This window comes from Sciurus carolinensis, chromosome 2 (genome assembly GCF_902686445.1).
Source record: "Sciurus carolinensis chromosome 2, mSciCar1.2, whole genome shotgun sequence".
Lineage (NCBI taxonomy): Eukaryota > Metazoa > Chordata > Mammalia > Rodentia > Sciuridae > Sciurus > Sciurus carolinensis.
Genome location: NC_062214.1, coordinates 76,037,057 through 76,055,027, shown reverse-complemented (window position 1 = coordinate 76,055,027; position 17,971 = coordinate 76,037,057). Strand labels below are relative to the sequence as shown.

Below are 17,971 nucleotides of genomic sequence, written 5' to 3'. Positions count from 1 at the left end.
CCTAAAGGTGTTAAAATGGAAAAGTATCCTTAAAATAACGAGTGATAATGGATACTCCTTTAAGAAATCTGTAGTTGAAGCACTTCCTGAAGGTCATTCAGATGCTAATTTGTGTTACACAGAACAAAAGAAGACAGGGAGTTAGGGAATTCAATGGACACATTATTTGGGGCAAGAACACGTGTAAAATATAAAATGCTTTTATTTTAAGTTTGCTTATTGCTCACAAACTTTGCACATCTCCAGGACGAAACACATTTAGGAGGGTTTCCCAACTTGGCTGGCTATGCTGTCTCCACTTTTAGAAGCTGAGAACCAGTGTTACAGAAAAATCGTTTGAGAACTGTTGCTGAATGGTGTGTACCATGTATCCATGTACCCCAGGCAATCCTCCTGAACAGTTTCCTGAAGATTTACGAAATAACAGAATGTCTGGACCTTGACCTGTTGCCATTTTGGATCAGGTATGTCTTTGTGGTGGGACCTGTCTGTGCATGTCAGGGTAAGATTTTTGGCACTGACCCACCCTCTAGATGACAGGAGCATGCTCCCAGCTTGAAAACCAAAAACATCTCTAGACATTGCCAAAGGTGCCCTAGGGTTGCAAAATTGTTCTCAGTTGAGATCCACTGTTATGTATGGACATCTGGGAAGGAAGTAGTTTCAACATGGATTTACGTATACAGTAGAAGGAAGTATATGTGGTTGAAAGAGCTAAGCGTGGTTGAAAAACATGGAAAAAAATGTGACTCAGTCTGTTCTCTCCTCAATGCTGCTATGAGGTCATACAGCTCCTATTATCTGGGGGGTGGACATGTTCTCTATCTAATGAGTATGGTAACAATGCTTCCCTGACTAAGCCATGATCCTGGATGAGGTCACTGTATATATGAAACTTTTAAAATCATGAAGTCAGACTTAAAGAGACAGAAAAAAGCATTGATTATTAAAGATGAGTCACCCTAAAATGATGTATTGGTTTGAATTCAAGGGAAATTGATATCACACGTTTTCTCCTACTTGTCATTTGCAGTCTAAGAATTATCTGTTCTTGATTGAGATTCTCTTGGTGCTGTCAAGATAAGGGCAAGTCATGATCAATTCTGTAAATAAAGCCTTGAATTTTGAAAGGAATGGAAATTCTTAAGAATGATTGTTTTCAAAGCGTAGAAAAGAGGCATGTCCTCCTGGTATCCCTAAGAACTTATATAAGTATTTCCAGGAATATATGCATAATTTAACTTTCACTTTCATTATTAGATTAAGATGAATTTGTGTTCAAAATTAGGTAACATGATCTGTTGTTTTTCTGTCATAAATTAAAATCACGAAGAGTTCTTGGTGGTGGGCAAAAACTCTCCATGAGGATAGGAGAAAGAACAAATAATCCCACTAAAGGGATTTCCATCTGAAATTCTAGGGAAGTTTGAGAGTTTTAATCTTCATCATAGGGGACCTGAAATTTTTCAAAGTATTTTAAGTTCCATTTCCAAGTAAATGGGGTAGACATCTTTTCCCCTATTCTTCATGCTAAGTGAAACTCAGGGGAGAAGACTGTAAAAGGTAAAGAGAAGGAAAAGGAGTTAGGGATGTCAACAAACAAGAAGATAAGGCATTCCCTGGGTATCCTTTTTACCTCTTGTATCTAAGACTGCATTCAAGAGGAAACAGACCAAAAAAATACATTATAAAACGAAAATGAAAACAAAACATCCTACTCTCTGTAGTCAAAGGACTAGGAAAAAGGCAGTCTTACAAAACAGAAAATGTTTAGACAATGAATGCTCTGTTCCAGCTAAACACGGCAGACAGACTCTGGCCCTCCTTCCCCAACCCAACCAGCAGGAGCCTGTGGGCAGAGGGCCTTCTGCTTCAACAGGGTGCAGTCAAGTGCCCAATACCCCTGCTGTGGTAGTGTCAATGACCAGGTCCCATCAGGTGCCAGGACATAGAGTCCTTGCCAGTTGAAAATGAATTCCCTTTACACACACTCAGTGTGTTAGGTATAAAGCCACCTTTTCCTCTCCCGCTACAGGCATCACCTGTCAATCTGCTGTTAAGCCCGCCTTTCCCGTTATAGGAATTTCCGGCTTACGTTGCCGTACCCTTCCTGCCTCCCACATTACGTTCCAATATGTCATTGGTCCAGCAGTCAGTCTATAATAATTCTCCTCCATGATTGGTTCCTCCCAGCCCGAGAAATTCCAATACAAAGAACCGTGCACCATCTTCTTCCTCTTTTCCCTTTCCCCTTTCCCCCGAGCGGACACGTTTTGTCCGCTTGAATAAAAGTTCCTCGTGTGAGACCTGTATCTGCGGAGCAGAGACCTGTATCTGCGGAGCGTCTTTTCTGGGAGTCATCGACGAACCAAAACTGCCCCCCTTTACATCTAACTAACACAGTGTCATTGGAGACCATGTGTTTCTTAAGAATTTCAGGTTGACATTATCTAGTTAATAGATTGTGCTAAACTGCACCCATATCATGGGTTTCTAATGATAACTTTTAATCATTCTAAAACTGCTAACAAAGTATGTAGGCAATAATTAACTGGGTTTGGAGTATTCTAAGATTTGTTGGACCTTTTAAGAATTTAGACTTGGTAGAAAATAGATTGAGGGGCAAAGGGGAGGGAGGGCATTCAAGGAACTTACAGATTTAAAGTTACAGTCAACTCCTCCTTCTTCCCCTTTGTCTCCTTTCTACCTATCCCTATTTCTTCTATCCTACCTCAATCCCATTGTTCTGTATTCAAGTTCTCTGTTTTTTCCCTCTGTCTCTTCTATGTGCTGTTAAACTAATTCACCAAGCTTCTCATTTAGGTTACTGTGTTTTTTGATTCTAAAATTTCCACTTGGTTCTTTCTTACATCTTCTTTTTCTTTGTTGAGGCTGTTTTCTTTTCTTTTCTTTTTTTTTTTTCTTTTCTTTCAAGCATATTTTAATTATTCATTGGATTATGAGTCTGCATTTTCCTCTTATCAGATCATTCTAACATCTCTGTCATCTCAATGTGAATATTTATTGATGGTCACTTATCATTCAGTTTGAGACTCTCCTGGTTCTTAGTTTCATAAGTGATTTTTTTGACTTAAATCTAGACATTTGGTATGGTTATGGCTTAGACATGAGTTGTCCCTGAAAAACTCAAAGACAATACAAGAAAATTTAGAGGTAAAAGGATGGGTTATGAGAGTTTTAACCTAATCAGTGCATTAATCCCCTAATAGGGTGATAACTGTAGGCAGGTAGAGTATGACTGGAGGAGGGGGATCATTGGGGGTGGTATGCCTTCAGGTTACATATTTTGTGAGCTGAGCTTAGTCTCTGCTTCCTGGTGCCATGTCTAGAGCTGTTTTCCTCTGCCCCAGTCTTCTGCCATGATGTTCTGCCTCACCTTAGGCCCAGAGCAGTGGAGCCAGCCATCTATAGAATGAGACCTCTGAAACCATGAGCATCAAATGAACTTTTTCTCCTCTAAAAGTGTTCTTTTCAGATCTTTTGGTCCCAGGAGTGAAAGAGCTGATTAAAACAATGATGTTTCAAAACCATGGAGTCCCGTCCACATACTCTCTTTTAGTGCCTGTGGGCTGGGTCTCGGGAATCAGTAGTTCCTGACAGCTATGATGATCACACATTTAGAACCATGACTGTGATGTTCTTTGAACCTCCCAAAGATCTGAATTCCTAAGGTAGGGCACACATCATTTTCTGCCAGGTCTTGCAAGTAACCATTTTACTTACAAGGCCCAGGTTTAGAGGAACCAAGTTTGACATCTATTTACATCCATTAGCATGTGCAAGTTCTCAAGGAATGCCTGTAATTGGTGACTGATACATAGTTCTTAGAATGATGAGTGGTTTTTCATTGGCATCTAAACATTTTGTATTATGTTATGAGGCTATGGAGTCCATTCTATACAGTGCCTCTGGGTTAGATCTTCAGAATCAGTAGTTGAAATGAATTGATTCATTTCCATCTACACTTAGAGGCTCAAGTATAAGGAATGGGATAAGTGGACCTTGGATGAGTCTCCATGTCCTCCTCTCTCTGGCTCTCTATTCTGCCACCTCTGCTGATGCCACCTGGGATGAAGGCAGATGAATGACAGGAGGAACGATCCCCATTCACACACACACACACACACACACACACACACAAACATGCACAATTTGATACATACAATGGTGGATGCATTTTAAAAACAACTCTGCATAAAGGGAGGGAAATAATAGGGTTCCTTTTTTTGTTTGCATGCTGATTCTCTTAGGAGAAGGAAGCATGCTCTTAGACCACAGAACTTTCGTCTAGACTCTGGTTTCAGCGCTCCAGCTCTGATAAATAACCTCCAGCTGTCTTTTGTGAAATCATTGGCAGTACCTCCTGCATCTCTGTCTTTCTTTAAGAACAGGTATAATGAAATACCTTGTGAGGATTAATTGTGTGACATTTCAAAACTGAACATAAAACAGGGGCGGTAGATGCTTCATGTCTCCTCACACCTAAAATGGCAATATTGTGTTTATATGCCACTTTTTCATTGGGCTCAAACTACAAATCTTCTTCCTGAAGACAAATAAAACTGTTTCTCAGGGAGATCTGAAAGGCGCCTGGCATTAATATGCTCTATTATTATGCAAAAGGTTTCTTTTTGAATCTAAGATGATTTTTTAAATGTAGACACAGATAGTTAGAATCCGAAACAGAAACAAAAGTTTAATATTGAAAAATTAGCATCATAATACTTTATTTGCACCCTATACAATTGCATTTTCAAATTTTACTTGACTTTGCAGGGATATTTATTCTTCCACATCAGTTTAGTGTGTTTCCAGTTTCTCAAGAAATCCAAATGGAGTTTTTATTAATATATTTGTAGGATAATTTGAAGAGGAATAGCATCTTTATACAATTAAGTAAGAGCTCAGAACTCAGAGTGTCCTTGTGCCTGATGAAACTGGGGACAATCCATGAGTGTGATGTGTCTGAGGCAAAATGAGAGAACACAAACTGAGTTCAGTTCTTTCCACCATCTTTCATACCCCTCCTCCCTCTTATTTCCTTCTACACAATCCAAAGTTCACAAACAGAGTTCAGTTCTTTCAATAAAGAGTCAGACAAAGCTTATTAAAACATAAAACTATAAATATTTGTAACAATTGGCCCGCCACATCCATGGGTTCCACATGCTTGGATTCAAACAATTGCAGATTCAAACAATTCCTGATCAAAAATACTTTTAAAAAAATTGTGTCTGTACTGAACATGTGTGGACTTTTTTCCTCATATGATTCTTTAAACAATATAGAACAACTCCTTACATAGTATTTATTTACATTGTATGAGGTACCGTAAGTCATTTGATGAACATTTAAATGGGGAAGATGTGCATAGGTTATATGCAAATACTACACTGTTTAATATAAAGGACTTGAGCATCTGTGTATTTTACTATCTGGAACCAACCCCCATGGATGCCAAGGAATGACTGTTTTGCAAGTCTTATTCCTCTCTCAGTTGGGCATATATTGCTAGTGAAATAAACAGAGGAGCATGGAACATGTGCAGTCTAGGTATTGTTACCATGGCCTCAGGGTCACATGTCAGTCGTTTTCACCCAACTCTATTCAGAGCAGCAGACATTCCAGGGCTCAGGGAGGAGGCTGTAAAAGCACAGGAGTTTGAGAAAGGTCAACAAATTTCCTTTCCCTTCCCAAATCAGAAAACAGCTGATAACCACTGTCATTGAGAGTAAACACAGACAATAATAGATGTTGGCGTGGATGTGGGGGAAAAGGCACTTTTACATTGCTGGTGGAGTTGCAAATTGGTGCAGCCACTTTGGAAAGCATTGTGGAGAATCGTCAGAAAACTTGGAATGGAACCACCTTTAGACCCAGTTATCCCACTCCTTGGTTTATGCCCAAAGGACTTAAAATCAGCATACTGCAGTAACACAGCCACATCAGTGTTTATAGTGCTCAGTTCACAATAGCTAGATTGTGGAACCAACCTAGATGACCTTCAGCAGATGAATAGATAAAGAAACTGTGGCATATATACACATTGGAATATTTTTCAACCATAAAGAAGAATAATATTGTGGCATTTGCAAATAAATGGATGGAATTGAAGAATATCATGCTAAGTGAAATAAGTCAAGTCCCAAAAACCAAAGGTCGAATGTTTCCCCTGATAAGTGGAGAATGATATATAATGAGAGTGGGGGTGGGAGGAATGAGAGAAGAATGGAGGAACTTTGGATGTGTAGAAGGAAATGAAAGGGAGGAGGGGTATGAAAGATGGTGGAATGAGACAGACATCATTGCCCTATGTACATGTATGATTGCACAAATGGTATGAATCTACATCACGTACAACCATGGAGACGAAATGATGTACCCCATTTGTGTATGGTGAATCAAGGTGCAGTCTGTAAAAAAATAAAAAATAAATAAATAAGATAGAAAAAAAAGAAATAAATAAATGCAAATACACAACTTAAAAAAAAAAGCATAAACACCCAATGTTCCAGGCAACACAGGCTGTGCATGGTAGTCATAACCACAGTGGAGCAGCTGTCCTTTATTGAACATGTCAGGCTCAATAGTTTCTCCATCCCAAGAGACCTGTGACATGCATACCACTGCTTTCTTCATGAGGAATCCCAGAGAATTTACATGAGTCACCCATGGAAGGATGAATTCGAACCAAGAGCACTTTGGCTGTAAAGCCCTATTTTACCCACACTAGCCAACCTCAGACTCAATTTGCCACGTGGGCAAGAAACACATGTGGACAGCTGACTAACCAAAAATCAGGAGACATTCCAAGTGTCACATCAGTAGCCTACTCTCTGAGTGCAGAGGATGAGGATGAGATGACCCCAGAAAACCTCAGTCAGTATATCCACACCACTCAGAGCAATGTAAGGAAGTATTGGGATCAGGAGGCAAAAGGAGAAGGGGAATCTTGGGCATGCACCTTTCTTGTGGTTTCTGTGGAAAGCAATGGGAAGGGCAGGGCAAGTAGGTTTGGGACTGGCTAGTTTGAACAATTTAGCAGACTCTGGGACACAGGGGCTGTCCTTGGGTTTCTGGTACTTGGATCTGGATTGTTCGTTAGGGCAGGTGGAAAATGGGTCTGAATGTGAGAGCCAAATAAGACAAAGGAGGTGGTAGGGGTGTTGGCTCTGGTTTGTTTGGTTTGCATATGGAAGGTGAGCTTGCAGGCAAGTTGTTTACTATCTCTAGGAATTGGGTAGCCCTGGGAGGGGCAGTCCTTCATCAGCAAGGCCCCAGATTTCAAAGCATCAGCATATAGAAATAAAAGACAAGGTTAATGCAGAAAATGCTAGCACATTCCTGCGCATAAAGGCATGAATGGAGGGCACTTAAAATGAGCAAGGCAAGCAGACATTGCCCTAAACACAGGAGAGAAGTGGTCCTCATTTCCCAGGTGTCCATGAATACTTGCCCTGTCTGACTGCTCTTCCCTGGCCTTGTTCCCAGGCATCTCCTGCACAAACACAGTGCATGTTTATGCACATGCATCCTGTATAGTCCTGCTCACTTTCTCTTCTAAAACTCTCTATTATACTTAAGTTTGTAAACTTTCTATATCATGAGCATTGGAGTAGGATAAATAGGGTGTGATTATTTTTATAAATGCCCATCTTTGTATCAAACAGGCATATAAACTTGTTTTAAAACACTCTTTAAAGGAAAAAATAAATCACAGTGAATGAGTCTCAACTCACAGATCCTGTTACAGAAATCCAACCCCAAAAGCCTTCAGATTGCCAGAGCAGACAGTAATTAAACACCAGGCCTTGCCTTCATGCCTGGTCCTCCCTGTACAGATCTAGAGCTTAAGGCTAGAGGCAAAGCTGTGTGCTCTCCACTGGCACCAGAGTCTTGGCTTCCTTTCTTGATCGCAGGCATCAGCACAAATCACAATCTGGTTACATTTGGCATTAGATGGAATTGAGAATCCCAATGATAGGAATGAGGATTTCTGGCCCAAAATAAATGCAAATCATATTGAAAATATCTGTAATTCCACCCTGACCTATTTGTGTTGACCCAGTCACAAAATACATATCCATGCCACACTCCAGCTTCTACCAAAGCTCCCTTCATCCCTCTGTGCATACATTCCCCAATGTCTCCCATGCACCAAATTAAGACACCCTAAGTGTTTCCTCTTCCTCCTACCCAGGCCTTCTTGTACCCATCTTCCTGCTCTTAGGTGACTTTCTTCTTCCTCTGCTCAGTCAACTCACTGAGAGTCCACATCTTTGATCATGATCGTCCATTTTCTGACACAACCATGCCACTAGGATCTATGCTCTTCTTACTTCCAGAAGACATGTACAGTCGCTGCCGTGATCTCATCCTCAGCTTTATCAGGACACTGCTTCACTGATCCTCCACCTGATAGGCCTTCTTCATCCAGCCCAGAGTGATTTCATCATCATTTTAACCATACCCCTAAGATGTGCAGTGTTGTGGCTCAGACCATCTGGCACATCCCAGCCCCAAGAACACTTCCCCCTGTGTGTCTTCTGGGCAGCCCAGTCTCAGTAGGGAGGTGACTCCACAGGGCAGTAAAACCTGGTGTCAATGTCCTGGGACCTGAAACTCTAGTGCCTGCAATACCATTTTCCCTGCTTTAACTCCTTGTCCTGTCTCCTTATTCTGCATTCAGAAGCCCTCCTCTCTCCTCTGACATCTGGGATACTTTTCTCTTCTTTCACTCTAAGCAATGACTTCTGCTTTGTGGAAAATAGGAACCATCAGATTAGACCTTTCCTATCTTCCTTCTATAGACAACCTTCCCTGCACCTGGGCTTACCTGAGTCCAGATCTCCAGTCTCTCAGGGATCTCACACCACATACAGGCCCCTCTCCTGGACTCTGCTTGTCTGCTTAAGTCTGATGAAAACAAAACTTCAGCCTGCACTGGGGTCACCCACAGGACCAGCTGTTCCTCCTCTTAACAGGGAAAGGTCCCTGAAGAACTGCTTGAACTTACTGAGATCTTTTCCTGAGTTTCTAATTGAAGGCAGATTTTGATATCACTCCTTCATCAACTAGCCCTTGTTATGGCCACCAGTGTCCTTCATATTTGTAAATCCAAAGGATGCTTCATTTTATATTTTGTATTGTGGTGAAATATATATAACTTATGATTTATCATTTTAAACATACTTAAATATGCAGAACAGTGGCATCAAGTGCATTCACCTCATTTTGCAAAGGTCACCACTATTTATTTCCAAAGCTCCTTCAGTTTCTAAGACTGAAACTCACTCTCCATTAAACAATAATTCCATATTCCCTGCTCCCTGCTCTATGAATACATAGAGGCAGGTGCCTCGAGTTCCCTCATATAAGTGGAATCATACAATATTTATTTTTGTGATGGACTTATTTTGCTTAGCATAATATTCTCAGGGTTTATCCATGTGGTCATCTATGTCAGGGTTTCTTTCCTTTTTAATGTTGAATAACATGTTTTGTGTATATAGTTTGCATGTTACTTATCCACTCATTAATGATGGACACTGATTTGCTTTCACCTTTTGGCTATGGGAATAGGGATGCTGTGAACATGGATGTACACAGATGGGAGTTTTAAAGCTTCATCTTTTTTGGCCAATCTCAACCATTATGCAAGTTGGTCTCTCTTATCTTTGAAATACACTCTTTTGTCAGCTTCTATGACATGATATTCTCCTAGACTTCCCCTCAGTTTCTGACTGCCTCCTCTTCTCTTTCTGAGGTAGTGAGGTAGTGTGGTCTTCAAAGCTCCCTTTCTTTTAAGCCTACCTTCCAGAGACCCTTTTCAGTCCAGCATGAGAGGTACACAGACTGCCTCTCCTGCCAGGTCAGCCTTTCTGAGTCCCCCCACTGTTATCAGGGGCTGCATGACAGTTTGTTTGGACACCGAGTGCATCCAACGCACACCTCACACACACATCGGTGTGCTCCCCAGGCATGCTCCACCTCCTCCCTTTCCCTTCCCTTCTTCCCATCTCTCCTCCTCCTCTCCCTCTTCTCCTCTTCCTCTCTCCCTGCAGTTCTCAGGGATGTCAGCCAGTACCTGTCACTTAGACCCACAGGGAAAGAGTCTGCATCATCAAGTTGCTTCCCCACATCATCTTTGTCCAGGGGACAGAGTTTGAGCCATCAAGTTGCTCCCCTGTATCTTTGTTCAGGTCACCCTACTCCTCTGCAGATTGACTTCCCCTGCAGAGGCAGCAATCCTGCAGGTGTTGCTGTAATACACTCCTGACCTGTCACTCTGGGGCCTCACTCCACCTCTAACCTGCTGATCACAGAGCTCTCAGGCATTTGGAAGTTTACATGTCCTGCCTGCCTTTCTACTTCTGCCCTGGACCCTTCTGAAGCCTCCTGTCACTCTACTCAGGAAGGCCTGCTGCCCCTTGGCCGATGGTCCTAACTCAGGGCCTTCACCTTGGAAGGCATCTCACTTACAGGAAAGCACTGCCACTGCTCTGAATTAGTAAAGACTTCTTTCTGAAAGGGCATTCTGGCCTCTGCTGAGGCAGCCTGTGTGAGGCCAGGACATCTCAAGACTCCTCTGAAGTCCTTTGCAAGTTCTTTAAGCGGGGCCAGACCTGCCAGGTCAGATTCCTCATGAGCATGTGAACATCCTTTGACCTGTGAGCAAAAGTGGGATTCCCTGCTCATGACAGTATCCCTAGGTCATGTTCAACTAGTCCTTGTGGAAAGAGAGAGAGAGAGAGAGAGAGAGAGAGAGAGAGAGAGAGAGAGAGAGAGAGAGAGAGAGAGGGGACAGGCCTTCTGGGAGGCTGCTGGAAGTCCACAACTGGCCAATAGCACTCCCAGTCCTGGGCCAGATGACTAGGAAGTATGCCTCATCAGATGAGGTCATCCACCCCTGTCCTGGTTCAAAGCTGTGAGTCATACAAGATAGAGTGCAATGGGGAAGAAAGGTACAAATTCAAAACCATTTTACTGGAAGCATGCAGATTGTGTCATGCATTTGGAAGTTGGTAGTTTGCCTCTTTTAGGACAGAAATATATGTGTTTGTTACTCTAATCTTATACTCTGAATTTTTTTTTTTTTTTTTTTTTTTTTTTTTTTTTTTTTTTTTTTTGTAAGTATGAGCCAGTTGCAAACCATCTTTCCTGGTTAAGTCATCCCTGGAGGCTGCTCAGAGATGTTCATGATCCTGATCCACTACTTTCCCTTCATAAAACCAAAAGTATGGGGAGGCTCACAGTGAACCCCTGGGGCCCATGTTAAACTGCCTTTCTTTTTTACCCTGTTAGCTTCCTCTCCTTTCCCATGATAGCCCATAACTACTCCCCTATATGGTAGTCAGTCTTTTCACATGTGTTTTTTTTTTTTTTAAATCTTTTTTAACTGCCAATGGGAAAGAAGTGTTGAATTTCCTTCTTTTGATCATTTGCTTAAGGCAGAGTGCTAGCTTCTGGAAGTGATGTTTTTCTTCCAGTTATCTTTAATTGTCTCTCTACCATGGCCACTTCTCACACTGAAGGACGATGACATCCAAGGCAATAGCAGCACATACTTTATCAATTAATTCTCTACACTCATGTAGTGAAACTGGAGCAGTGCAGCAAGAGTTACATCCATCAAAGGATAAGCGTTCTGCCCTAATGCAGAGAAATGAGAACTGTGCTGCATTCTGGGCATGCAGGCTGATCTTCTGGATGGATAATTGGGCCTGAGGCTTGCAGGAACATGGATAGTGCTTTCTGATTTGTTCTAAGGGAAAGAGGTTTGCTTTGGGCACATTTCAGGACTCAGTACCTGGGTTGGTGATGTTGCTCAGTGATAGAGCACTTGCCCAGTATGTGCAAAGCCCTGGGTTCCATCCTCAACACTGCAAAGATAAACAAACAAACAAATAAATAGAATAACCACCACGATCAATAACAAAACCTCAGTATTTTATGAGAAAAATAGTTTTCTTGCTTTCTCTAGGCCCTACCCTGTTGAGATCTGAAGATCATCTAACTTCTGTGTTCACAGTTTTTGATCTCTACCAAGACAAAGTTTAGAGGCAGATTCTATAAAGAATTTGAGTCTCTGTGCTCAGGATTATGATTTTCCTTGAGGTTTACTCTCAGATGTGCCTGATTGCTTTTGCCCCTCAGCTCATCCAGGCTCAGTAAGGAAATGGGTCCGGTTATTGTGTGTCCCATTGATCCCTTGTGCTTCAGCTGTGCTGGGAATTATAGGCAAATTATCTTCCTGGTGCAGGCAAGATTCTGAGGAAATATGGATCTTTTGCAAGGATATTGGTTTTATGCATTGCAGCAACAGCTTGAAGGATAATAGTTCTCCCCTTGAGTTCAGAATGCTTCCAATTTCAAAATACCTGTTCCAAATGCACTTCTTTATGTACACAGCTAAATTTACAGTTATACCTGGGAGGCGTAAGTGTGGCATAAGACCTAAAATTAATATTATATGCTGCCTTGCTCTCTGGCAAAATCTAGAGAGACACAGATGACCTACCAACTCTGCTGCCACAGATAATGTCCTGGGGACAAACAACCCGCTTGGGTCCCCATCTTCCCATGAGAACCAAGGTTACCTCACCCTCTTGTTACTACAAAGCCTGCTTCATCCAGACCTTAGTAGTTCACTGTGTTCCCAAGTGCATACCTCAAATAACCATGCATGGCATGATGTGTGCTCCATCCCCAAGACCATGGGTATCCATTAATAATAAACTTAACACCGAAAAACCAAATAACCCAATCAATGAATGGACTAAGGAACTGAATAAACCCTTCACAGAAGAAGAAATATAATGGGTCAACAAATATATGAAAAAATGTTCAACATTTCTAGCAATTAGAGAAATGCAATTTAAAACTACAATGAGATTTCATCTTACTTCAGTCAGAATGGCAATTATCAAGAATACAAGCAATAATAAACGTTGGTGAGGATGTGTGGAAAAGGGTACTACACTCATACATTGATGGTTGGAATGCAAATTGCTGCAACCACTCTGGAAAGCAGTATGGAGATTCCTCAGAAAAGTTGGAATGGAACCACCATTTGATCCAGTTATCTCACTCCTTGGTATATGCCCAAAGTACTTAAAATCAGCATAGTACAGTGACACAGCTACATCAATGTTTACAGCAACTCAATTCACAATAGTTAAGCTGTGGAACCAGGCTAGGGGCCTTTCAACAGGTAAATGGATAAAGAAAATGTGTATATACAATGGACTATTATTCAGTCATAAAGAAGAATAAAATTATGCCATTTCTGGCAAATAGATGGAACTGGAGACTATCATGCTAAGTGAAATAAGTCAATCCCTGAAAATCAAAGGCCAAATGTTTTCTCTGATATGCGGATGCTAATACATAATAAGATGTGTGTGGAGGGGGGAGAATAGAAGTTCATTGGATTAGACAAAGGGAAATGAAGGGAGGGGAGGGGGAATGGGAATAGGAAAGATGGTAGAATGAATCAGACATAGCTTTCTTATGTTCATTATAAATACATGACCAGTGAAACCCCACTTCATGTACAACCACAAGGATGGGAATTCATACTCGAGGTATGTATAATACATCAAAACAGACTACTATCATGTATATCTAAAAAGAACAAATACCAAATAATCTCTTGGTTATCTCATCTTTCCAGCATCAGGAGTCATGTGCTCAGTCCTCCTCTCATAATGCTAGAGTGGGGATCTCCATTCACACAGTAAAAAGGAGCTGGTCCCAGAAACTGGCATAATAAACAGGAAGGTCCAATGACTCCCAAGGCCAGATGGTCACCTTGAACTAACTTGCCCTAGCTATTTATCTGGATATGGGATAGAGTGAAGGTCACCTGGGACAGGTGCCACAACTCCTGGGGAGCTTGTGCCTTAGCTTGTATGACATTGTGCTATTTAATGCTATTTCCAATACTAGGATTGCTATTAATGGACTATACTCCAGTGTGGTGTTCTGACAGGCTCACCCTATGTGGGGCTGGTGGTCTCAGGCTTCTGCCTGTGAAGATGGTAACAATAAAATACTTGCAATAACTGAACGTTTGTGTCCCCTGAAAATGCATATGTTAAAACATAAACCACATGGTGATTATACTATGAAGGTGGGACCTTTAGGAGATAATTACATAATGAATCGGATTAGTATCATTTAAAAAGGGGTCCCCACCAGATGGGTTCTCAGCCACATTCTACAAAACCTTTAAAGAAGAGCTCATTCCAACACTCCTCAAAGTATTCCGGGAAATAGAAGAGGAGGGAACCCTTCCAAACTCATTCTATGAAGTCAATATCACCCTAACACCTAAACCAGACAGAGACACATCGAAGAAAGAAAATTTAAGACCAATATCCTTAATGAACATCAACGCAAAAATTCTCAACAAAAATTTGCAAATCGCATACAAAAATATATTAAAAAGATAGTGCACCACGATCAAGTGGGTTTTATCCCAGGGATGCAAGGTTGGTTCAACATTCGGAAATCAATAAATGTAATTCACCATATCAATAGACTTAAAGTCAAGAATCACATGATTATTTTGATAGATGCAGAAAAAGCACTTGATAAAATACAGCATCCCTTCATGCTCAAAACACTACAAAAAATAGGGATAGTGGGAACATTCCTTAACATTGTAAAGGCCATCTATGCTAAGCCCATGGCCAATATCATTCTAAATGGTGAAAAACTGAAAGCATTCCCCCTCAAAACTGGAACAAGGCAGGGATGCCCTCTTTCACCACTTCTATTCAATATTGTCCTTGAAACTCTAGCCAGAGCAATTAGACAGACTGAAGAAATTAAAGGGATACGAATAAGAAAAGAAGAACTCAAACTATTCCTATTTGCTGATGACATGATGATATATTTAGGGGAACCAGGAAATTCCACCAGAAAACTTTTAGAACTCATAAGTGAATTCAGTAAAGTAGCAGGATATAAGATCAATGCACATAAATCTAGTGCATTTTTATACATAAGTGATGAATCTTCAGAAAGAGAAGTTAGGAAAACTACTCCATTCACAATAGCCTCGAAAAAAAAAAAACTTGGGAATCAATCTCACAAAAGAGGTGAAAGACCTCTACAATGAGAACTACAGAACACTAAAGAAAGAAATTAAAGAAAACCTTAGAAGATGGAAAGATCTCCCATGTTCTTGGATAGTCAGAACTAATATTGTCAAAATGGCCATACTACCAAAAGTCCTATACAGATTCAATTTTTCAATTCAATTCAAAATGCAATTCCAATTAAAATCCCAATGATGTACCTTACAGAAATAGACCAAGCATTCAAGAAATTCTTCTGGAAGAATAAGAAACCCAGAATAGCTAAAGCAATCCTTAGCAGGAAGAGTGAAGCAGAGGGTATCACAATACCAGAACTTCAACTATACTACAAAGCAATAGTAACAAAAACAGCATGGTATTGGTACCAAAATAGACAGGTAGATCAATGGTACAGAATAGAGGACACAGACACAAACCCTAATAAATACAGTTTTCTCATACTAGACAAAGATGCCAAAAACATGCAATGGAGAAAAGATAGCCTCTTCAACAAATGGTGCTGGGAAAACTGGAAATCCATATGCAACAGAATGAAATCAAACCCCTATCTCTCACCCTGCACAAATATCAACTTAAAATGGATCAAAGACCTTGAAATCAGACCAGAGACCCTTCATCTTATAGAAGAAAAAGTAGGTCCAAATCTTCAACATGTCAGCTTAGGATCAGACTTTCTCAACAGGACTCCCATAGCACAAGAAATAAAAGCAAGAATCAATAACTGGGATAGATTCAAACTAAAAAACTTTCTCTCAGCAAAGGAAACTATCAGCAATGTGAAGAGAGAGCCTACAGAGTGGGAGAAAATCTTTGCCACTCATACTTCAGATAGAGCACTAATTTACAGAATATATAAAGAACTCAAAAAACTCTACACCAAGAATGCAAATAACCCAATAAACAAATGGGCTAAGGAAATGAACAGACACTTCACAGAAGAAGATCTACAAGCGATCAACAGATATATGAAAAAATGTTCACCATCTTTAGTAATAAGAGAAATGCAAATCAAAACCACCCTAATATTCCATCTCACCCCAATTAGAATGGCGATTATCAAGAATACAAGCAACAACAGGTTTTGGTGAGGATGTGGGGAAAATGGTACAGTCATACATTGCTGGTGGGGCTGCAAATTAGTGCAGCCACTCTGGAAAGCAGTGTGGAGATTCCTTAGAAAACTTGGAATGGAACCAGCATTTGACCCAGCTATCCCACTCCTCAGCCTATACCCCCAAAATCAGAATACTACAGTGATGTAGCCACATTAATGTCCATAGCTGCTCAATTCACAATAGCCAGATTATGGAACCAACCTAGATGCATATATATATATATACACACACACACACACAATGGAATATTACTCAGCCATAAAGAATAATAAAATTATTGCATTTGCAGGCAAGTGGATGAAATTGGAGAATATCTTGCTAAGTGAGCAAGCCAATCTCAAAAAAACAAAGGACAAATGATCTCACTGATAAGTGAATGATGATACATAATAGGGGGTTGGAGGGGGGCAAGAATGGAGGAAGGAGGGACTGTATAGAGGAAAAAGAGGGGTGGGACAGGTGGGGGTGGAAAAAATAACAGACTGAATCAAACACCATTACCCTATGTAAATGTATGATTACACAAATGGCACACCTCTACTTCAAGTACAAACAGAGAAACAATTAAAACAAAAGGTGTCCCCAGACCTCCCTCACCCTATCCGTCATGTGAGGACCCTGTGAGAAGGTGGTATCCTGTGAACAAAAGGCCCTTACCAGATACTGAACCTGCTGGCTTCTTATCATGGACTTTCCAGCCTGCAGAACTATGGGTAGTGAGTGTCTTGTTCACAGGCACCTGCCCACTGCACTGGGTGCGGCAGCCCTAGCTAACTGAGACAACATCTTGCCTGGCCGGCAGTTTAACCCTAGTTACTAAAGGTTAGGCTAGAGCTCCCTGTTCACTGTGTCTAGCCTGGTGATTGCCACTGGCTGCTTAGGGTAATATACAGATACTGCTTGAGACTGTGCACCCCAGTGCAGGTCTGAGGATGAACTTTTGTGAAGTTTGCAGAAAGCTGGGGACTAGCACCCAGAGAAGAGTTCAGCATGGCCCCTGGTGGTGGGGGATTATGCTAAAATAGTGACTGTCACATTGCTGCTGCCTTGTGTGTGTGGTGCATGTCCTCCCGACTCCCCATGGGCATCGAGGTACATATCCATGGCAGTGCATGCCAGCCTCTGATGACGCAGCAGAGGGATGTTTCAGTCAGCTTTAGTGTTGCTGTGACCAAAAGCCCTGACAAGAACAATGTGGAGCTGGAAAGGTTTATTTTGGCTCAAGGCTATCGAGTTTTAGTCCGTGGTCTGCTAACTCCATGGTTGTGGACCTGAGATGAGGCAGAACATGAGGAAAAGCATGACAGAGTAAAGAAGCTCAGCACAGGACAGCCAGAAAGCAGATAGGCAGAGAGAGCTCTGCTCACTAGAGTCAGAATTCACCCCAAAGGCAGCACCCCAGTGGCCTACTTCCTCCAGTCACACTGTACCTGCCTACCGTTACCACCCAGTTAATCCATATCAGTGGATTAATACACCAATCAGATTAAAGCTATCCTAATCTAATTCTTGTACTTCTGAAATTTTTTGCATTGTCTCACATATGAACTTTTTTGGGGAACCCATCATATCCAAACCATAACATTCTGCCCCTGGCTCCCAAAATCTCATGCTTGATCCACAAATCAAAACACACTTAATCTATTTCCAAGAGTCCCCATATTCTTAACAGTTCCAGCATTGCCCAAAAGTTCAAGTCTAAAATCTCATCTGAGATTCAAGGCAAAC

The 17,971-nt window shown here is 41.2% G+C and overlaps 1 long non-coding RNA gene across 1 annotated transcript in view; it reads left to right on the top strand.

Annotated features, from left to right (window-relative positions):
* The first annotated feature begins 250 nt into the window (after positions 1-250).
* LOC124976857 (uncharacterized) overlaps positions 251-17,971 on the top strand; it is a 163,081-nt gene continuing 145,360 nt past the window's right edge. Inside the window, exon 1 of the long non-coding RNA XR_007107080.1 lies at positions 251-464. This is a non-coding gene — a long non-coding RNA (uncharacterized LOC124976857). The remainder of the gene's footprint in view (positions 465-17,971) is intronic.